Below are 23787 nucleotides of genomic sequence, written 5' to 3'. Positions count from 1 at the left end.
GCCATAAAGATCAATGGCAATCGGGATTTGTAAAAGAAAGAGGAACATCATTAAACATCTTCTTGATTAACCTATTAAAAGCAAGAACTGCAAGAGAAGAAAATGCAGAATACCTTTGTAGCCTTTATAGACTTATCAAAAGCCTTTGACACTGTAAGAAGACCACAATTATGGAAGAACTGCCCCCAAGAGATTCTGAAAAATATAAAAGATCTATACATGGACACGGGCATTAGAGTATGGCTCGATAAAACTGGTTGATTATCAGATTGCATACCTATTAGGACAGGACTGAAACAGGGCTGCCCGCTGGCGTCAGAACTTTTTAATCTCTTCACCTCAGACATTGTGGACGCATTCCAGTATACCGGTGCGTTTCCCCTGAAAGTAGCTGGATCATCAATAGGAAGGCTCCTTCCTGTACGCAGACAACATCGTCTTAATGGATCAGATGCCTATCTGAATGCAACACCAACTTGACGATCTCGATCTACAGAAGTATGTAGATGCAAACAAATCAAGAATTCTAAGTATGAAGGTCATAAATAACCGAAAGAGAGGTAAGAATGGTTGGTTCCTGCAAGGAAATAAAATCCAGGGGGTGAACTCAATTAACCATCTAGGCTTTTGCATAAATAACAGAAGTGAAATCCCTAGAATTGAGCAGATGAAAAGAAAAGTTATCAATTTGGCATCACAGGCAAAGATCTTAATGAAAAAACACTATATATTTACACTAATTCCAGTGGTGTGGTAACTTTCTACAGGATGAAAGTTGTCCCAATGGTATCTTATGGAGCAGAAACTTCTTTTTCTTTTTGCCAGTGGACCTATGGCCCAAGCTGGAAGAGCTGTTTTGGCGGACGGTGTTACAACTGCCGAAATCGCTATCGGTTCAAATAATAAGAAGAGAGCTGGCTGTGACTTCCCTTAAAGCGATAGCAGAATGATAAAGCATTAAGTTCTTCCGCAAATGTGTGGAAGTAGCTCCCAGGAGAGGATTTGCTATAATCAAAAAGGCAATGGAAGAACAATCCGATCAAACCCTTATTTAATGGCAAAACGTCTGCCAACGTATCCTAGTGGACCTAAACGAGACAGATGCATCTTTGTGCTCCAATCTAGATAAAATCAAGAGGAAACTATATACAAGAGATTGGATAGAGACACAAGACAAGGTAAGGAAGTAAAAAAATCAAGCAGACTTCTGGAGTGAACCTTGGAAACTAAATAACCTCCTGAAATATTTAAGATTATTCCCTAATTGGTATCAAAGATCAACATATATCCGCTTCCGCTTGAACATATTACCACAGGAGAAATACTACAGAGAAGGGCAAAAAAGGAGGGACTTGCAGGATGTAGACTGTCTACAAAAGGAAACAAAGGAATCCTTGAAACATCTGACTCTGGAATGCCCAGCATTGAGTAAAGAACGGACACGCCATTTTGGAGAAATAGCAATGAAATATCAAACTTGGAACGTAGCCGATTGGTGGCGTGTGCTGATTGAAGGAGAAAAGCTAGCAATAAATTAAAAGCTAGCAAAAGATTTGTCATTTGGTAAGATTCCTAATGGTAATCTTTCAGATGATAGACAATTTACCACAGGAAGAGATCAGGACAACTGAGTAAAGAGAAAGGATCAAGCAAACAGTTTTGTTCCATGATTATTATGAGATCAGCAGAACAAGCACGTCAGATAACGATCAAGTGAAGGTTAAAGAGTATTCCCCAAGTGTCTGAGTTGGCGCTATCTCCGGAACTACAGGACTAAAGGTTTTCGATTTTGTGAACCATGTAAAGTCCTAATAAAAAGAATTGTGTCGTCAACCATATTGTATTCTCCTAATCAAAGATATATTTGTATCTCTTCTGTCAAAAGATTATGGCAAATGTGTTGCCCTCTTTTAATCCTTCTATATACATATCCCTAAACAGTAACTTTGTTTGCTCCTGTCTGGTTCCCACCCATTACCCAATAACATTTTTAAAATAACAAGCACAACAAGTGATTTCGGCCACCACAAGAATCGGGAGAGATCATTAGAACCTTTGCTTATTCCTCGAGGGAACCCACCAGCCCATTTTCTACTGTTCCTTCAATGTGCAACATTTTTATTTATATATGTACATTTTCTTCTTTCTCCCACCCCATGACACTTCCTTGGCCCCTGCCCTCTCCCCATGCACATTCAGTTTTGTCTTCATCTTATTAGTCTTCCATATGCACATCTTCCACACGATTCTTTATTCTCCTTATTCCAAGTTCAAGGACTTTCTCAATTTAGTCCATAGTTTATTTTTATTTGTCCTTCGGGCTGCTGTGTAGCAAGTTCATAGGGCCCCTTAATTCATAGGCCAGTCTTTTACGATCCACTATTTTGTGACCACAGAGGACTCGAACCCTCAATCTTCTGATTCAAATAAAATAGTCAGTTGGGGGCATTAAATTGTTTCTGGGGAACACAAGGATGGGGGAGTTTCATAAAGAAAGTCTTCAATTTTAGTTGCATCTGGCTGGATCCATCAGAAATCCTTTTACAATGAGGGCTTTTCTCCCTGCTTGCAGGATCGGTTGCTTTTGATCACTCGGAGTGCAGGTGCAGCACGTCCATCTGTAATATAAAAACTGGATGAGTTTCATGAAGAAAGTACATTTTTATCATCAGTACCTCCTCTTCAAACCTAGACCCTATGGGGACCATATCCCTTTCTTTAAAGCACTCCTACCTCCCAAAAACAATTGCTACTGAATTTCCTCTTTTCCTAATATAATAGAATGGCAGTTTTTTTTCTCCCTATCATGCATACCTTAGTGTCATCTATGCTATACATATATATACTGGCTGATACCTGGGTATGTCTATGACATTAGACCATAAAGCACATACATAATTGTTTTCTTTTAGTTGCCCCATCTTTTCATGGGCTCACACTTTATTTTTTTCTTTCCTTATAATGTGCTTATTTTCTAAGTGACAAAGGAAACATTTTCTCTGTAGTTGTCATTCTTCACAGCACTAGCGTTACACTGTCTCCTTTATGATAAAAATAATAAAAGACAAAACAGACAACATAACAAATTCAAAACATTTCCCCCCCCCAAAAAAGGATGTCTTCTTCAGCTGCTCCCCTCTTTTCTACTTGCTGTATCCATGACTAATATTATTTCTTGCTCCCTGTAGAAACCAAAATAGAGGCAAAGTCATGATACGCTACCAAAGCGACCTGTTATTTTCTTGAAATAGGCCTTTGTTTTTCCTTTAGCATGATGTTGCTGAGGTCATATCTTTGTATCCTCAGCCCAATAAAATGCAAGGTTGCTTTCTTGAAAAATAGAAACAATAGTGCACTTTATATCATAAGTGTAGTGACAGGCCAGTTTGTAACCTTTTCTGCTATGCTGAACTTTTTCTCTGTACTCCTCCTGATGGTGTGGGACTGCGCTCTCTTCTTTCTTTACTGTTTTTATTCTGTTGAGATATATTTAAAAAAATGTTTTGCCCTTCCTACACTAATCTTACCTGCCTGTGGTATTTGGAAATAAACACTGATCCTATTAAATGCACGCATGCAAGTGTGCCATAAACACTGTTTTGCCTATCCCTGAAGTTTCATACAGTTGCCAAATGTACATATTTGACATTCCTTATTGTCAGGATTGCAAAAAGGTTACTCCACATTTTATCCTAAAGTCTTCTTCATTTTCTTCATTAGATATAACCATACTTGCATATATGACTATTCTGTGCTCACACCTGTTTACACCTTTCTTGGGAACAATGCTGTCTATTTAAAAGGACGGTATCCCTTACTATCTTTTTATGCACTCCCCTGGGTCCTCTTTCTCCTAATAATGATCAATTGACATTATTCACACACTTACTGTGTCTACTGCTACTTACCTTTTCTTTCTCTACTTGTCCATTAATACTTACCTTTGTCATAATGTTTCTTCCCATTATATCGCTATACTCTGCTAAGGCCATATAGACATTCCTCCCGTGCTCCAAAAATGGCAATTTTGTTTTTCATCTGTAATACATAAATCTGCATTTTCATATAAAGACAAACAATGTTCTTGTTACTTACTCTCATATGTTCTTTTGTGCAATTCTGCTAAAAGTTCTCTCATACTGCTAGATCAATCTTGGCTGTCCATACCTTCTTGGCCTTTCATTAATCGCATTTTATTTTTGTGAAATATACTACACTGATCAATTTAAACAGGCACCATCCATTGCTGCTCATTGTTTGAAAATCAGAATATTTTATCCACACCTTCCTGCATCAACCTTGTGTCACAATTTGTTCCTTTATTTACACCTTCTATCAACTTTTGTGTTTTTTGCTGCTTTAATATCCATGTATTTATTATTTATTTATTTATTTCAACCCCTGGATTGAAGTCAATATTTTGATGAGGAACTTCTTATTTCTGTGCTTTTAGCTTGAATTGTTTATTATTATCTTATATTAATCAGTCTAAACACAACACAGACTCTTATGCTTGACATATTATAATCCCTTGCATGTGTGTATTTTTACTTTATTCCCCTATGTACATTTTTCCTACACTTTCTTAGTGGATGTATTGTCTTCTCTTTTTGTTACTCCTTCTGGGAATTTGATGCACTCTTCTACCTGGCCCTGCCAGTCGGAATCCTTACCACTCGTATATGAAGTTTTACAGTGTGCACCCATCCTGTCTCATATTGAGCCTGTAAATTCACGGTATCCCTATCTCTCTTCCTATCTCTCTTCCATTTATAGGGGGTCATTACGAGTTTGGAGGCAGCCATGGCCCTATTAGCGCCATGAGCGCCATGACTGCCTCCAAACCCGGTCTGGGTCCGGTCTGGCTGAATGGGGATTTACCGGGACATTCTGACCTATGCGGACCCTGTAAGTCCCCATTCAGCTTACCATTCCCCAAATCCTATTTGAGCCCCTATAGGGCTCAATGTGAATGGGGAAGGCGCTAATAACGGGCCCGCAAATGACAAGTGTATGTTTATATGTGTATTAACATTGAAACAGAAAAATAAATAAAAATTCATGAAAATGTGATTGTGAGTGGGAATGAGGGGAGCTAGACCTGATGCATGTATGATCATGCATGGAATGAACAGAGACAGATTTAAAAAATGTGTGGCTTCTGGTTTTTAACTGACTTTCGTTTTTTATGGGGTTTTGTGACACACAGATGTAATGCCTATGTTTCTTGAGTAGGGAAGCTCAGCTGTTGGTCCATATGTCATACACCAGTTGAAGAAATTGAGAAGGTTTTGAGAACAGCATTTGTTCATGGTATTTGTGCATGTTTTGTTGAAGCCAGGTGCTACAGGAGCACTTGATTGATTTATATGAGATTATGGGTGACTACCCCAGATTTGTTCATCTCATTTTAAAGCAATATCGGCATTTTTTATTAGTGATAAATGGGACATTTTGAAAGAGCATATATCATGAAGCATGCATGGGCGAATTACACAGATGGGGAAAAGGCAATGGAAAGAAACCATTAAAAAAATGTAGACACATTAATGGAAAATAATTGGAAAAAAGGAAAGGTGCTTTGCCAAAAAGTTTCAGTGCGCTGCCTTAAGGAAGAGCAGATGCACACAGTTTATTTTCATAGAATTTGTAACAAAAGGCAAGGAAGTATGTCAGCAGAAGGAAATGGGAAAGTGATTGCAGAAGGAGAGAAGGAGGATGAGAAAGGGACACACACTTATTGTGAGAGCAAAAGTAAGACAGTCTGCAAATGAAAGCACAGGAAAGTGCTATAAGTAACCAAAACAGTGAGTATATTTGTAATTAAGGACAGAGAGGAGGACAGGGATATGCACCACAATTAAATACATAGTTATAAGTATATTAGCCATGCAGACTCAAGCATATGCACCAAAGCCACAGCAAATTAAGGCAAGCTTCAAGAGAGGACAGAAATTCTGCCACTACACAGCATAGTCATTAAAAAAAATATGCCCAAGATCACGCAATTTGTGAAAACATGCGCCAAGAATAAAAATGTAATTATGAATGCAAATTACATTAAAAAGTAGGTTAACAGAATAGCAAATGATACTAGATTAAGCACAGTAAATATGTATGGGGAATAGTAAGAATAAATAAGATAAAACACCTTATTTTCAGCAACAATGTTGAAAGTGCATGCATTGATGCAAAGATCTGTATTTAGAATGGAGAAGCAAAAAGTAATGAGAGGAAGTACTCTAAAATTCATTATGGCTAAGGTTGCCCATGGTATAGATAAAAAACCATGATATATTTTATAACAAATTAAATGTTGTATTGAGGAGAGATCTCAGTAAATAACTAGGCGATAACATGCACTAGTTTAGGGATTAGTTATGAAGACACACAAGAAATCACACTGGTATTTTTGTAAAGGTTTGTGCCATTAGGTTAAAGGATTATTCTTTATAGAGCACACACCCTGATTAGTATGATTTCCAAGAATAAAGACTGCATTATTTAGATTTTTGCAGGGTTTGTTTAGATGAAACATATTCATGAATAGGCCTTTTTCTCCTCTTTAGGATTCTCAAATAGGTATGTCTTCTTTCCTGTCTTAGAACGTCTGGTGCCTGTTTTACGCTCGCCTCCTAAGTGCCGTCGTCTTGTCCCACTCTCCTGCGCACTTGCCTCTCTCTGTCTTGTCAGTCTACCCCTTTGACCCCCCCACCTCTCCCACCTACTCAATGGTGCTCTCTGTCTCCCCTATCTTTTCAAACTGTTCCTCTATTGACTATCCTGATCTCCTCACTAAGTCTGGTAGGAAAAGGTTTAAGAAGGACATCCTGGTCTCCAACCCAAGCCTCCCTAACGCCGACATCTACATCAGTGCCTCCTCCAAGGAAACTTTCACGACATCCTCTTTGTCGTTCCTTCACCAGATCTATGGACCCCTCATATGGTCTCTGTTCTCTCTCCTTTCTCCTCTTCTCCCATTAATGGTGGTACCCTTTGGGACGCCCGCCTGGCCTCCTTCCTATCCTCTAAGGTTATCATTAATGTCTACTCTAATGGGACCTTCTTGGTCCAAGGCCCTCAGGCCAACCTTCATCTCTTTGATAGACGCTTTCCGCGCTTCATCAATTTCCTTTATTCTCCTGCTGTCCCCTCCCCCCTTTCCTTGGCTACCTTGCCTTCTCCCTCCCTCTATGCCCCCTCTCGGGTGCTCTCTACACTTCCGCAGGGCATACCCCTGATCTGTACCCCTCCCCGGAAGTCCTTCAAGGAGGGCAACCTTCTCCACATTGCCATTCTTAACTACTGCTCCGCTGTCAAACACTCTTCTGATATCTGCCACCTTCTTGAAGAACTTGACCTCGATGTCCTCGGTCTCACTGGGACATGGTTTACGGCCAGCTCTGTCACCAGCTTTGACACACTCCTACCTGATGGCTACAAGATCCTCTCTGCACCTAGGCCCAACCGCTCTGGTGGTGGCGTAGCCCTCAATCTTCCCTGAGTGGATTCCTGCCTCTATCATTCCTATGCAAGCCTACTACTCTCTTGAATGCCTCGTCTGTAGGCTCTCTCTCTCGCCTAGCCATTCCCTTAATGTGGCTACTATCTATCGGCCACTTGGTCAGATTTCTTCCTTCCTCTCTGAGTGGGTGGACCTCTCCTCCTCACTCCTGGCCTCAACCACTCAACTCCTCCTTCTTGGAGACTTCAACATCCACCTGGATGCCTCCTGTCCCCCCTCTGAACTCTTTCGCGACCTCTGTGACTCTCTCTCACTCACCATTCTCCCCTCTGGCCCGACTCATTCTGCAGGGCACACTCTCGATGTTCTGATCTCTACAGACCTTCCCCTCTCTGTCCCTCTCTCCACTCCTCTCTGGAGTGACCACTTTCTCCTATCCTCCCACCTCACCCTCCCCACCCCGCAGTCCAAGCCACCTCCGTCACTGCCACCCACCTTCTCAGTCACCCGACCCATGAAGCGTGTGTCAGCTGAGGCTTTCGCCGCCACCTTCTTACCCCCTCCTTCTCCCCTGGCTGACTCTCACCCTGACACAGCCCTCTCCATGCTCCACTCTTCTATATCTGATACTCTCGATATCCGTGCCCCTGTCATGAGAATCCGCCTGAAGCTCAAAGCCAAGTCTAACTCCTGGTATGACTCAGACCTCGTCACCCTAAAACGTAAGTGTAGGGTTGCCGAGAGGAAATGGCGTGCTTCAAGTTCATCCTCTGACAAACTGGTCTGCTGCCTGCTGCAAAGGCAATACCGGCTCTCCGTCCTCACCAAGAAGAGAGCTCATATTCAAGCCTGCGTCTCTGCGGCATCTAACAACTCGGCTGAACTCTTTGAAATCTGCAAGGAACTGGCCAATCCTGCCGCAGTCTCTACCTCTCCTGACCCTTCCCAGGCCCTCTGCACGGCACTGGCTTCTCACTTCATTTCAAAACCTCAGGACATCCTGTCCTCACTCTCCTCCCTCTCACCCGCCTCCCGCTATTCCCTGCTCTTCCTCTGGCCCTTCTGCAGCTACCCCTCCTCCCTCCTTATCGGCCTTTCCCCTTTTCTCTCCAGACAAGGTTTCTAGACAAGTCCGATCTATGAAAGTCTTGTAGAAACAGGTTCACCCCTGTTCCTACAAAACTATCAAGGATCACATCGACTCCCTGGCTCCTGCCCTGCCGGATTTCTGCAATCACTCCTTCGACACTGGAGTTTTCCCTTCCCCCCTGAAGCACTCCCTTGTGCACCCTCTTCTTAAGAAACCCTCTGCCGACCCCTCCTGCCCAGCTAACTATCGCCCTATCTCCATCACTCCCTTCCTGAGCAAGCTGCTGGAAAAACTGGCCATCTCCCAGCTCAATCTCCACACTGAATCTGTTGGTTGTCTTCATGACCATCAGTTTGGCTTCAGAGCTGCCAGAAGTACAGAAACTGCTCTCCTGAACATCCGTGAAGACCTGCTCACTAACCTCGACTCTAACACCACTTGCGTTCTTATCTTGCTTGATCACTCTTCTGCCTTTGACACTGTCAACCATGCCATCCTGCTCAACCATCTCTGTGATAACATGGGTATCAATGGTCAGGCTCTGGCGTGGCTGACTTCTTTCCTCTCCGACCGACCCTCGCAGGTCCAACTTGGGTCTTTCCTCTCTGACATCTTTTTCTCTACCTGTGGTGTCCCCCAGGGATCTAACCTCTCTCCCTGGCTGTTCAACCAATACCTGGCACTCCTTGCCTACCGCATCGCCGCTCTGTCCCAACTTTCAATGCTATGCGGATGATACCCAGCTCATTTTCAGGCTACCCTCAGCCTCCTCCTCTCCTTTCCTCATCTCTGACTGTCTGTCTTCCATCCAGGAATGGTGTGCCTTCAATGACCTCTGCCTTAATGCCAGTAAGACTTATATTCTACTCATCGGCACCCCCACTCCCTCCTTCCCTGCAGCTCTCTGGCTGGCCTCTCTTGGCCCTCCTCCCACTCCCACCTGCAAGGCTAAAAACCTTGGGGTCATCTTCGACTCTGCACTTTCCTTCTCCCCTCACATCTCTGACGTCTCTAAGAAGTCACACTACCAGCTGCACCTCTTTAGAAGTATTCTTCCTTTCCTCTCCTTCCCCCAGAAGCTCACTGTCTCCAGAGCCCTGGTCCTCTCCAAGCTGGACTACTGCAACAGCCTCTATCTAAATCTGCCTGCCTCCACTCTACGCCCTCTGCAACTGCGAGACTTGTCCTTGGCCTCAAGCCCAGGGATCGTATCTCTCCAGGACTGAAATCTCTGCACTGGCTCCTAGTGGCTGCGAGGATTAAGTTCAAAAACCCTCTGTATTGTACACAAGGCCTTCTGAGGTCTGGGGCCACAATACCTTGAACTCTCTCTTCCTAAATATCTTCCTCCTTGAGCTCTTCGCTCATCTGCCTCCAATTCCCTTAGGGTCAGTCGCTTCTCCAAGCAACAAGTTGGTGTGGCAGATCACTCTCTTCGGCAGGGGCCTCTCTCTGGAACAGCCTTCCTGCCTTCCTGAAACTCGAGAACCATCTCCGGTTCGGGAAACACCTCAAAACCTTCCTCTTTGCTTCTGCTTTCTCTCCTCCCCTCCCTTGCTAAATTCCTGACTGAAATTGCACTGGTTACCTGGCCACCCTTTCTGATCTCTGGCCCAGGCCCCGTCAATTACCCACCTGCACTGCCTCCCTGGCAACCCCTGCTCTTGGGGACCGTTTTTCTGTATCCCTTCAGTCCTCCTACCATCACTTACGTCTGCACTTCCTTGCACTGCCACTAGCTGGCTGTTTTATGTGTCGTATTTATCCCACTTCCCATGTACTGCACTTTCCCCTCTCCCTTCGCCCTGCGCACTTTTCCTTTCCCCCCCCTTCCCTTGCGCGGTCTGAATGACACCTGACCTCCTAGAATCATTGTCTGTCCTCCCTTTGTTCCCCCCTTGCCCCGTCGCGCCTTGAAACACTTGTATATAGGCGCGTTATAAATGCCATATCATAAGTACAAGCAGGCTGGGAGCTGACAAAGAGAAACAAGGAGGGCTTTGCACAATTATTGAGCAAGATTTTGATTACTATTATGCACCATTAATTGATTTATTAGGAGCAGAGAGAAGTGGAATTTGGAGATATAAAAAGAAAAAACATTTTTCATGAGATTGGGGAAAAATAGAGATAATTAGGTTAGAGTCCCTGTCATGACATGCTTATAAGGAGAGGGGGAGTGACACACACACACACACATGCGCATGCATACACACACGCACATACACACTCTTGTGGAAGTACAGGTGATCAAAGGATCACAGGCTCAGTTAAAATAAAAACACATTTAGGTAGTCAGAGAATTAATTAATTCAATACGGCAATGAGAACACACCCACATACAGGTCGCTTTCACTTTACATTAGGAACACCAGTTAGAAACATTATGTCCTGCTGAAACACAATATAAGAGTAGCTGGATTTTTGGAGACTATGGGGGTCATTACGAGTTGGACGGTAAGGGTTAACGGTCAACGGTAATGATGCCGGTGCCGGTAAACCCTTACTGCCCTATTCCGAGCTCCCTTAGCGGGTCCCAGCAGGAACTTTTTATTTATTTTTCTGTTTCAATGTTAATACACATATAAACATACACTTGTCATTTCTTTAAGCGTTCCATAATTTCGCCAGTGTCTTATAATTTCGCCAGTGCCTTATCAGCATCTTAACACTGCAACCAAATGGCGTCTACAAAGGTGTGTCCCTTTTTGAAGGAAAGCAGTCTATCGTTACGAAAGCAAGTATTTGATCCACGTTCGGGAAACAAAAGGTGCTGCCCGAAGTATCTGGCAACAAAAAACGAAAGGACTCAACTACGTGAGGTAAGAATAAACGCTGCTTGTCGTGTACAAAATGCCCTGTAGAAACGAAAGAAATTAATGACACACAAATATATGCCTTCGATTACAACTGCTTCTTTGGCAAGTGCACGAAGCATCAGCGAAAACAACGCACGCAGGAGAAATAACTCGCCTCGCGTTCCAGGCGGGCTTCAGCTAATTTTGTCAGTGTAAACACTTCGTCCCCGGCATAGATGCGAGGAATGCAGTGCAGTATAAACGAGGACACACTTTAAGAATGAAGTAAGTGTGACGCGTATGTCGGCATAATTGTAAAAAGCGCTCTCAAGTAAGTAAAGAATGAGTTTTTTTTACATAAATTCTCTCTTGCAGAACGTATGCACTTGCAGCCATAGCGAACAAATGCTGCTGAAAAGTATTTACTTGGAAGCCGTGGATTTCAGAATAGTCGCCTAAAAACGAAGAAATAACAGAGAAGACATCCAGAAATGTGCATGAAGGCAGAAAAGCCTGTATTAGGACAGAAAAGTAAAAGCGTGTATACATTATGTATAAGGCTAATGTAATTATACATACGTGGGTTAACAAAGAAATAGATCAGCCAGAACTTGGAATAACGAAAAATACTTATGTCCTAAGTAATTATAGACGATATGTTTTTGAAAGAAAGCGCATAAACGTGTGTTGGACAAACTCTTCACCAGCAAAAATTAAAAACTATGGGAGACACAAGATGCTGTTACTCTTGTCTTCAAATATGTGCCTGACAGTGCTAAAACGTTTGTAAACTAAGATGTCTTTCACATTTGTTTCCATTAGTGTGCCAATAATAATTGCTGATGAAGGACTTTCGGAACATTGATAACTGAAATCCGTGATCTCATACGCCTCAAAGCAATTGGAGGTTAGTGCAATATCCCCTGACCGTATACAATAGAGATGATACACTGATATAGTGGGTTTGTTTTTAATTGATACTTTTTTGTTCTTTCACAGTAGTGAATGTGAAGTTTATTGTACATCATCAGCACACGTCAAAGTTGTCCACGTGTATGTAACGAGTAATGTCCTGAAGACAGGCCCAGGGGAGTCTACAATGTAGATTTGCTCAATACTATACTCAACGCCTTGGACCCAGAAACACGATCTAGTGTTCAATGAGGGCCAATGAAGTTACAGGTGTCTCGAATAACGTGACGCACTTAGTGCTGTAACAGAATAGTGAGGGTGAACATAGTTGCATGTGTTTTGAACTATGCCCCTCTCTTCCCAATACTAACCTCACTCCCTATCCCTACAAAAATAACAAGTATGTGGATACAAATTCAGATAATCTCATTTGGACACAGATTGGCATTGGTATGATGTTTGTATATTTCATGTGTCTTTTAGTTGTTTATAAATACTGTGTATAATTGATTAAAATATGTATGTGATTTTCTAAATACCCTATGTATCTCTGTCTAAATTGCATATGACAGCTCTGTGTATTTGGTAAAATGGGATAAGCACAACCTGAGCGTATGACGAGTGGGTAGCTGTAGTGTGGAACTGTTGCTTTTGATTATACATTTGGTCCTCATCCACATGGCCCCCTAAAACGAGGACCTTTGCTTGCTCATTTGTAGTTTATCAGGTCATTTAACAGCACCTGAATCATTTTCAGGGTACCCTGAATCCAGTCCTAGGTCGCCAGTGCTCCTGTTTCCAGATATTATTGCAGTGACTGAAGACTAAGATTTGTGTCCTCTCACATGTCAGGGGAGCAACAGAAGATCAAACAATTGGGATACAATTTTATTTTCTTTAAAGAAAAAAATAGAAGTGAGGTGCACTTACACAGTAGGGCGACTTCTCAATATAAGAGTGCAGAGGTTTAAAACCACAACGAAGTGAGAGGGATATTCAAACCCTAGTCTAATATAGGATTGTGGGCCAGAGTCTAGTTACCCTAGTCTACAACAGTTTGTGGTTAGTGCGGTATCACCCTGGTTTATTCACACAAAGTCACGTACAGTTCTAGGAAGTTCCTAATTCCATCATAGGCTTGTTGCACAATGTCCAGTGCTAGGTTCTCCAATGCCGATGTCTTTGGGTGCAGTTGTAGACAGTCTATTTCTTTCCTGTCTGTCCCAGCTGCAGTCAATGCCATGCTTCTCAGCCTAGGGCAGTATGCAGGTTTTAAGAGGTACTAAGCCATCTTCCCTGCGCTTGGCCATCTTGCCCATAGCAAGGCTTGCTCCACATCTCCCCCTTACAACTTTGGACCTTTACAGTGGTAAGGATGTAGGCCAGAACCCCCAGTAATTAGCGGATAAGGGACCTTCCTTAGAGCACAATGACTGCGTGGCTTCCATCAGTTTCTGCCTGCTCCTTTCTCTCCACCTCCTTTTTCCATGTAGTGCTCTCACCTCCTCCTTCATCTCCCACATTCTCTTACACTCTCTCCATCTACATCGTTTCTCTCACACCACTGGCTCTGCTTCTTCCTATATCTGTAACTTCTCCAGCTCATCATCTTCCTCAGATCTCTTCTCTGCCCCTCCTTCTAACTCCCTTCAGCCTCAATCTAACTACCGCACCGCTGGCTCCTGCAAAACCCCTCTATTGCTGTGTGGCAAGCGGTACGGGGGGATGGTGTGGGGGAGGGTGTGTGTGTGTGTGTGTGTGTGTGTGTGGCCATCTCTGCAGCACCTCAAAGTCTCAGTTTGCAATTTGAGGGCCTGCTCCCAAACAATGGGTGCTCTAGCTTTCAACTTCAGTCTGCAAGAGATTGATCTGACGGGTAGGCTCTGGCGAATCCCCCATTCACTACATCTGAATATCGTAGTACATAGTGGTTGACTTCCCACATCCCCCAGAGTCTCCTGAACCCCTTCCCTGAGTCTGCCACATGGGGCTTCGTGACAAGTGAGCTTTGGGTCTTTTGCTGTGCAAATCAAACAGTAGCTGTTGTGACAATCTAGAGGAGTGCCCAGTCCTCATAGCAATCTCTCACCAAGTGCTGCTGCATAACATTTGGTAACACACAGGTGTTCATGAAGTCCACATCCTCAGCTCCTCCAGAGGGCCGCCACCTTCCCTCGCCGGGTTCTGCAGGTAAGTGCACTTCCCCATGCTCCCGCACCACATCCCTGCCCCCCTTTTCCACACCACAAGGCACCCCCACTTACCTTCTGCGTCCATGTCTGTTGGCTGCCCGGGAACAGTTGTGTTCCCGGCGCAGCTTCGACATCAGCAAGACCACCATGGAAAGTCCTCCTCCCAACAAATGGCGGCCATCTTTTTTCTTTTTTTAAAGTTGGGAAACGCAGTTTACAAACTATTAGTATCGCGGTGCAACTTCCTGGGATACTAATAGCAATAAGCTCCTCGCTGGAGGACTTTGGGGGCATTACAGCTTCAGATAATGCCCCTGCGTAACTATGGGCCCCGGGCATTTACCTGAAGCAGTAATGCCCTGCACCTCGGGGCTTATTGCTTAAATATTGTGCCATCTAAACTATAACTGAAACTGCAATATTCAGGTGGAAGTAACACTGTGACATACTCTATACGTAGTAGACCTATCCTGATCTACAGGACCACAAGGGATAATTATACATTTAAGGACATAATTCAAACATTCAGAGGTCTAATGTTCCTACGGTTTGGGACAGGTAATGGGACGAAATAATATCCAGATCTGTAAGATTAGACCGACATTAATGTACCCCAAATCTAATATAATAATCTAAATGGTGGGTTTTGTAAATAGACTGTCATCAGTCCAAAGAATCATAACACCCCCCAGTTGGGGGGTCTAGTGGGGCTGAGGAGGCTAATAACCGTACATTTACTTTTTATTTCGCCCCTTCCGCCCCTTCATGTTAAGCAGTTACCAAGAAGGTAGGGATCCAGAGGTGGATTATTATTTTCTAGAACAGGGGAGCTCAGTCTCGGTTTTTCTAATATCACACCCCAAGCATGCCAGACTTGCATTGTTGAAAAGGGTCTGCGTGATGAGGATGGCTCCAGCACCCGGGTACTGTACATTGCTTAATGTTTTCACAGAAAGTTCCCACTGGTCCTATTCATATTGGCTCCAATGCAATTCAAAGCCGCTTGGTCTTTACTTGCAGGTAGTACTACAGCCATGGTCACCTATATGCAGAAACTGGCCTGCCCCTTCCTCGTCCACATGTCTCAATTCTGTTTCTCAGCTTCCCCCTGAGTGATATCAAATCAGATGATTACTCCTTCAAACGTGCTACTCCCAAGGGATCACCCTGTGTATGAAATCACTGGAGACCAAATATATACTTTATCACATCTTTTTATCCAAGTTTGTCCTAAATCCGCCCTTTTTTGTGTCAAGGGCAAAACCTTACATTGCCATTGTGGAGAGGTGGTCTGATGTTAGCAAGATAGCTCAGCAAGCCAAGTGCTCGCTGCTGCGATCTTTTTGTGACCTGCAGGTCGCAGGTTCGAATCCTGGCAAGGTCAACTCAGCCTTTCTCCTTCCAAGGTTAATAAATGAGTACCAACTTCGGTTGGGTAATATTGTATGTAAATAAGTTCTATGTAAAGCACTTTGGTGAAAGCGCTATGTAAATAACACATCATTATCATTACCAGTCTACTGTGAAGAAAAAGTGTATTTATTGATTGGTGGTAAGGGTTTTGCTAGTTAGGATAGTAAATGGGTGCTATGAGGATACAAGGCTCCAGTAGTCCTAGATAAGTAGGTTTGACAGAACCATGAAACATGATCTTTTTAAATAACTGATCTTTTAGCTATTCAAGCAATGAAGTTAAGGAATGCTATTGGAACAAGCCATGAAAGTCTTTTGCTTCTGCACCTTTTCAAATGTTTATGGGAAGGGGGCGGGGGGAGAGAAAGAGAAAGAAAGAGAAAGAAAGAGAGAAAGAGAAAGAAGGAGAGAGAAGGAGAGAGAGATTTTTTAAATGAAATTGAGCAAACCTCCCGCAATTTAGAAAATAAATGTCATCAATTACTCATCTGACAAAAGAAACAGAGAGTTAAGTAATAAGGAAGGGGGGGGTGTGGCAACGCAAAAGGAATATAGGGGTACCCCATTAATGCACAAGGAACGTTTTTCAATGCAAAAAAGACATTCATGAAATAATAATGTTTAAAAACAGATTAATGAGAAACACAGAGGTCCAATTCTTATGGCAAGTTTTCTCTTTGATTAAAAGACCACACTCGAGTTTTCTCTCACTGATTTCATTACGTCTGAAGCTTTTCTTTGCTTAGGAAAACAAGGGTTGTCCCCTAGAATGTTTTGTTTCCGAGGGGCTTACACTAATAAATGGGTAGAATACATATTGAACAAGAAGAGAGTAAATAGCTACCCGTCCCTCAAGTGCCCAGACCTAGTGTAACCTCTAAATGTAGTGCTTTTATGGAGTAAATATTGCACAATGCCTTACTTGTCTTTTTCTAATAAAAATCGGTTTATTCATTACATTTCATTAAACAATATTAATATCATCCGTAGTATCGATAACCAAAATCACATACATATAACAAACCAGTCAAAGATTTGTTCTCATTTCTCTCATATAACACAGGACAGAAAAAAACGGACTGATTCTGATGTAGTCCTGCAATGAGGGTTTAGTATTAAGTGTGCTTCATGTGCAATAAGTATACTTTGATCAAATGCACATAGTTTTTGTTTCGGTATACGCGGGCAACCACAATTTTCTGCAACTAGTTGGAATTGATGTTACACCATTCTCCAAATCTAGATAGCATCATTTGTTCTTTGGCAGTGGTTGTTCAGAGTATCACACAATGGCTACAAAAGAGTAAACATATTAGCTGTTAACTTGATTGCGGAACCTTAGTCGTTCACCTAACCTTTTTGTTTGATCTATATTAAAAGATGACATAAAAGTACAAGACGGGTGTAAAAATATTTTTATGGCGTATGTGGGAGTTGTGTTTAATAGCAACTGGTGTAGAGGGGATCACTTACCTGGCGGCTGCTCAGTCACTGGGGAAATAGTTTCTTGAGATGCATAACAATTCCATGCGACCATGGTAATGTTCCCAGATTGGTGTCTTCCTCATTTAATGAGATAAAGCCTAAAACAATTACACATATATGTTCATTGTAGCACTTACCATGTGCTGCCAAAAAAACTGCACAGTGTGCTATTTCACCACGATGCACTGACTTTTATATAGTTGCCGTTCTTAGCGTTGAAAAATCGCTTACTCTCCTTGATCACTGCAAGGAGAAACGCGTGTAAATAAATGCTTGTGCAAACATAGCCACACAAACCCTACTGAGGGTGTCTAACTCTGGCTGGCTACGTGAGGAAGGGCTATAATGTCCCACGGAGGGCTGTGCGCATGATGGTTGCTGTACAACTTGCTATATTTGTGCCAAAGACTATGCCTCAATTCGTCACTCTGTAAATCCCTTTTAAGGACCACCCAACTGTCTTAATAGGATTTTTCCTTTGCAGTAGTATTTTCTCGGGAAGCAGACACATGCTTGAGAATGCAGGCATAGATATAACTAGCACTGATGCCAGTGTTCAGTATCGATTTCTTTTCGGCTCTCGCTGCGCCACCACGTATACACATGACAGCAAAGAGCACTTCTAACTGTTATACCAGTTATGTGATTTTAATTCGCTCAATCAGCGTCTGTGCAGTATCTACAAGGGGAAACCCTACTGCTTGCGCTAATGTTGCTATGGTGATAAGGACTGTAGGGGGGGCACTTACTTGTGCGGCTGCAAGCCGAACAAACAGCGGATACGTCCACGGCTTCCTTAGATCAACCTTGGAGCCGGGCTCTCAGAGCTTATGTATGTTACCTAGGTAACGCCTATGTCTATTTCAATGACCCAATGGTACAGTGTGACAACCTGGCGGCCATCTTACTATGTGTTCGCAAAAGCGTACAGGGCAGTATTTTTCTTTTGAGAAGGGTGGTTTTGCAAGAGGATAAACGTGTCAACGTGTCCATTGTTATACTGTGTGTATATATAGTCACTAGGGCACAGTGCCTGTGCATTTGTTGGCGGTTCACAGATATCACGTTGTGTACTTATCAAACTATATACATAGTTCTCAACCATTTGTGTTGCAAAGGCGGGTGTAATAACCCGATTTTGTTTTTGGCGGATGAGACGCCCATTGGAAAGAATGGGCTTGAAGGAGGCTTGGCGGGTGAGTCAGCCCTTCACAAGGTGGGTGACACCCGCCAAAAGCGTGTGAGTTGAGAGCTATGCTATATATAATCACAGAGGGAGAAAAGACTGCTCACTATAGGGACATATCGTTTCTCATATAGCGTTTACTCTTTTAATGTTCTCATTTAGGGCACATCCACTAACCTGACAGCTCTGTGACTCTCTCCTGCACTCTTGCCGGTACAACCCTTAGGTGAACCAGCAGTGAAAGCAAGTGGCAGAGTGTAACACCATCACAAAGCATCTGCCGACAATTTGGTGTTAGCATTCAGAAATATAAATTTTTAACATTTCAACTTCTTTCCATGTTGTGCTGTTTGTATGTTTTGTATTTTCCTGTGATGTCATTGTTATGGGAATTATTATTTTTCAAACTTGAAAATTCCTACATCTTGTTGGTCTCAGAATGTTGGCAAGTATGCATACATTTTTTCAGGGCACCAGTTTCCTGTAATACATTCACAGTATGTACACCAAACATTCATTGGTTACACAACACTGTACACAAAATTGTGGTTTTAGCTGTATGATTGTGTCACAATGTGTTGCTATTAAATCAGGAGCCAGCTGAGCGGCTTTTAAATATAGAATATGTTTAAATAAATTACATTTTTTCTACTGAATTTGTATCCTCGTTCCGCCACAGTTTTTTTTAATTTAGTGATATTGGAGGTCATTACGACCCAGGCGGTAAGTACACCAACTTTACCACCATGGTGTAAACTATGTTTACACCATGGTGGATGGCGGATTTACCGCCCCATTCCAAGGTGAGTGGGGCGGTAAATCCCCATTTCCCATTTACCCTTCCCCATTCCCATTTTTGCCCCATAGGGCATAATGGGAGTGGGGAAGGCGCTAATTACGGCACCGTAAATTACAGTGCCGTAATTAGCACCAAGGCGGTTTAGCGCCATGGATTTTAACGCCTGCTAAAAGCAGCTGTTAAAATTGGAATCAGGCGTTAAGGGTTAACAACAGCGTTAACCCTTACCGACTGGTCGTAATGACCTCCATTGTATATTTGACAGTGAATAAAATAATTCCCAGCACTTCCACTTCATAATGTCTGACAGACTTCCAAGCTCCCTCTTTGCTCTGGAGCCTTCTTTTTGTTTTCATTTCTCTGACGAGCCCCTAACACGCATGATCCAGAAATCTGCTAGACCTCATTTGCATACCCAAGTAGCTTAGTTGTATGGACGACACACTCCCACTTTCATCCTGAAATTACATCATATATTCACGTTGGAAGGAGTGGAAAGTGTTAAGAGAAGAGGATGAGTGGCGGGACAGTTATATGAGAACAAACAGGGTCCCACTAACTTTGACACTTTCAAAAATAGTGCAATACACAAATACACCAATGTGTACTAATAAGTAAAGACTTGTTTTGTGAAGTGCATGGACCTGAAATTTGAAAAGCTATTTTAGAAAAAGGAAAGAAATGTACATGAAATAAAAATCTTATTAATCTTTTAAAAGCTTTAATCGATAAGCAAACATTTTCTACTATAATACATTGTTTTGCTCACTATAATGCATTGCTACATTACACAGCACACTTCAAAGTTGTAATAAACAAACAAAAACACACACAATGGGTAATATAACACAGTGATACATTCACTAAAATAATACAATGCTTGCTGCACCCCAAAGTTTTCACACACAAGTAAAATACACACTGAATAGAAACATGATCATAGAGTGTAAACATATAAGTAAACAATAACATTGACAGGTGTATCTTACCATTCCAAGCTAACCCCTGTAAAAATACTTAATTAGTTCAGATGCAATGGGCTAATACAGCAGGATGTTAGCTGTGAGGTGTCTGAAAACTGAGGGGGTCAAAAGATGCCATTGTATTGTAAGGTTTGATAAATGCCTCACTATCCCTACCCTGATGAGGATTTCACTGCATAAAATAAACTAAAGTAAACACTCTAACAAAGGATCTCTGTCCTTCACACTTATATTTACAGTACTCAATAAGGCAATGCATGGCATATCAAAGGCAACACAAATATAACAGTTACATTCACAATATGACAACAGTCTCTCCTTATAATATGGGTAAATTCCCCTTTCCCAGATTCAAGCAGGATTCTGCTCTACAGTTTCAAAAAGAATTAAGGAAATCCTGGTTTATAACAAAGTTCTAACACAGTTCTTTGTGACTGTGTTACAACTTGACAACAAATGTTCCAACACTCCAGTGATTCAGCAAAGGTTCTTTGTCTTCCTCTTGTGAAAGTACGACTCAAAGTAATCTTATTCACATAAAGAATAGTGCCTTAGTTCATTCCTATCAACATAAATTGTCATAATCAGGATGCTTTGCAACAACTTATTATTTCTGAAGCTATATAAACCTTCTGCAGCAGTTTTGTACAGTTCTTTCTTCAACAATGAAAGTTTGTCAGGATACATTTCTAACACCACTTCAGTGCACTTCATCAACTTCTACCTGGTTTACTTCAATGCCAGGCCTACTAATTCAATCACACCTGGTTTACTCCCATGCCAGGCCTACTGCTTCTCTATTCGGGTATACTCAGCTGCTCGAATAGTAATTTACAAACAAGTGCCTCTGTGGTGAAGATCAGTTTACAACAGCTTTGCAGTGTTAATTAATTTACAACAGAAGACTTTAAGCAATTCTTCAGCAAAGAATTGCTTATTCCCTCCAGCCAGGAAAGTTTCATGGCAGATGTCATTCCTCTGACATCTGCCACCTCCTCGAAGACCTTGACCTGGAAGTCCTTGCTCTCACCGAGACATGGTTCACGTCAGCTCTGTCACGAGTTTTGACACTCTCCTCCCTGAGGGTTACACAATCCTCTCTGAGTCCAGAACTAACCCGCCCGGAGGTGGATTGGCTCTGATCTTTCCGGAGTGGGTCCCTGCTTCTGTCATTCCTGTGCACGCCTACTCCTCATTTGAATGCCTAGTCTGCAGGCTCTCTATCTCTCCTGGCCTCTCTCTGACTGTGGCCACCTGGCCAGGCCACCCTCTTCTGCTCACGATGGGCTGACCTATCTTCCTCTCTCCTTTACTCAACCTCTCAACATCTGCCCTAGATGCTTCTAACCTCTGGGCTCTTCCGCAACCTATGAAACCCTCTCTCCCTTTCCATTCAACCCTCTGGCCTGACACACTCTGCCAGATAGACCTTGGATGTTATCATCTCCTAGGATATCCCCCTCTCTAACCCTCTCACCACTCCTCTCTTCCTCTCTCATGGACTGACCACTTTCTGCTCTCCCCTCACCTGAAGCTTTCTACTCAAGCAGCCTTTGCCTCTTTCTCTGCTCCGCCTACTCCTGCGATTGACTCGCACTCTGACACAGCCCTCTCTAACCTGCATCTTTCTATCTCCAACACCCTAGACATCTGTGTGCCTGTCATGAGAATCCATCTGAAGCCTTCCTCCAAGTGCAACTCTTGGTATGACTCTGACCTCGCCGCCCTGAAACACAAGTGCAGGGTGGCTAAGAGGAAGTGGAGGGCTTCAGCGCACCCTCTGACAAACTGGCCTGCTCCAAAGGCAATACAGACTCTCTGTCCTCAACAAGAAGAAGATCCATATCCAAACCTGTGTCTCTGCAGCCTCCAACAACACAGCCAAATTCTTTAAAATCTGCGAGGAGCTGGCCAATCCTACTGCAGTCTCCACCTCTCCTGCGCCCACCTCAGACACACTGTACAGCCCTGGCCTCTCATTTCACCACTAAAACTCAGGACATCCTGTCCTCACTTTCCTCTTCCTCTCCTTGTACCTCTGTCAGGCCCTCTTTGGCCGCCTCTCCCTCTCCTCTTCCCTTTTCCTCCTTCTCCCTGACAATACCTGACGATGTCTTTAGACAAGTCCAATCTAGGAAAGTCTTATTCAAACAGGTGCTCCACTGCTCCTCCAGAACCATCAAGGACCACCTTTCCACCCTCGCTCCAGCCTTGGCTGATTTCTGCAATCACTCTTTCACCACTGGATCTTTCCCCTCTCTCCTCAATCACTCCCTTCTGCACCCCCCCTAAAGAAACTTCTGCCGATCATACCTGTCCAGCAAACTATCGCCTGATTTCTATCACTCCTTTCCTGGGCAAACTCCTGAAATGCTGTTCATCTCCCAGCTTACCCTTGACACTGAATCTGATGGCTGCCTCCATGACCACCAGCCTGGATTCACAGCAGCCAGAGGCATGGAAACTGCTCTCCTGAACAGCTGTGAAGATCTGCTCTCAAACCCTGATCCTCATTCTTCTTGACCTTTCCTCTGCTTTCGACATGGTCAATTACACCACCCTGATCAACTGATTCCATGTGAACCTGGGCATTACAGATCTGGCTCTGCCATGGCTGACCTCCTTCCTCCGGGACCGTCCCTCCCAGGTCCAACTTGGGTCCCTTCTCGCCATCACCGCTCTCTCCACATGGGGTGTCCCCCAGGCCTCTATACTCTCACCCTGGCTCTTCAATGTCTATCTGGTCCCTTTGGCACACTTGATTTCCACCTTCTGTTCTAACTTTCAGTGTTATGCGGATGACACTCAGCTCTCTTTCAGGCTTCCATCAGCCTCCTATCCTCCCTCACTCATTCCTGACAGTCTATCCGTGACTCAGGATTGGTGCGCCTCCAACGATCTTTGCCTTAATGCCAGTAAAACGGAGATCCCTCTCATTCGGACCCCTGCTCCTGATTTCCCTCTCTCTGGCCGCCCTCCTTGGGCCCGCTACCCTCGCCTTCCTGTGAGGCAAAAAACCTTGGTGTCATCTTCGACTCCACTCTCTCCTTCTCTACTCACATCACGGACCTTGCCAAAAAAGGCCCACTTCCAGCTGCACCTCCTCAGAGGTATCCTACCTTTTCTCACTTGCCTCCAGATGCTCGCTGTCTCCAGAGCCCTGGTTCTTTCTAGGCTGGACTACTGCAACAGCCTCTTTCTCAATCTGCCTACCTCTCCTTTTCGCCCCCTGCAACAGAATCCAGTACAAGACTGCGAGACTTATCCTTGGCCTCAAGCCCAGGGACCATATCTCTCCTGCCCTGACATCTCTCCACTGGTTCCCGGTGGCATTAAGGATCAAGTTCAAGACCCTCTGCATCATCCACAAGGATTTCTGGTCCCGGAAGCCCACACCACAGCGAACTCTCTCTTCAGCAATACCTTTTCTTAGAGCCCTTTGCTTCACTACTTCCAGTTCGCTG

At 43.4% G+C, this 23787-nt stretch overlaps 1 long non-coding RNA gene across 1 annotated transcript; it reads right to left on the bottom strand.

Moving 5' to 3' along the window:
- Positions 1-1914: 1914 nt before the first annotated feature.
- On the bottom strand, positions 1915-18173 carry LOC138539412 (uncharacterized). The gene is made up of 3 exons (XR_011287485.1): positions 18105-18173; positions 17344-17453; positions 1915-2618 (listed from the first exon to the last, which is right to left on the bottom strand). It is a non-coding gene; the product is annotated as an uncharacterized lncRNA (long non-coding RNA).
- Positions 18174-23787: the final 5614 nt, after the last annotated feature.

Source organism: Ambystoma mexicanum, chromosome 1q (genome assembly GCF_040938575.1).
Source record: "Ambystoma mexicanum isolate Mex_15411 chromosome 1q, UKY_AmexF1_1, whole genome shotgun sequence".
NCBI classification, from domain to species: domain Eukaryota; kingdom Metazoa; phylum Chordata; class Amphibia; order Caudata; family Ambystomatidae; genus Ambystoma; species Ambystoma mexicanum.
The sequence above is the reverse complement of the archived record's forward strand: the minus strand, read 5'-3'. Positions and strand labels throughout refer to the sequence as shown.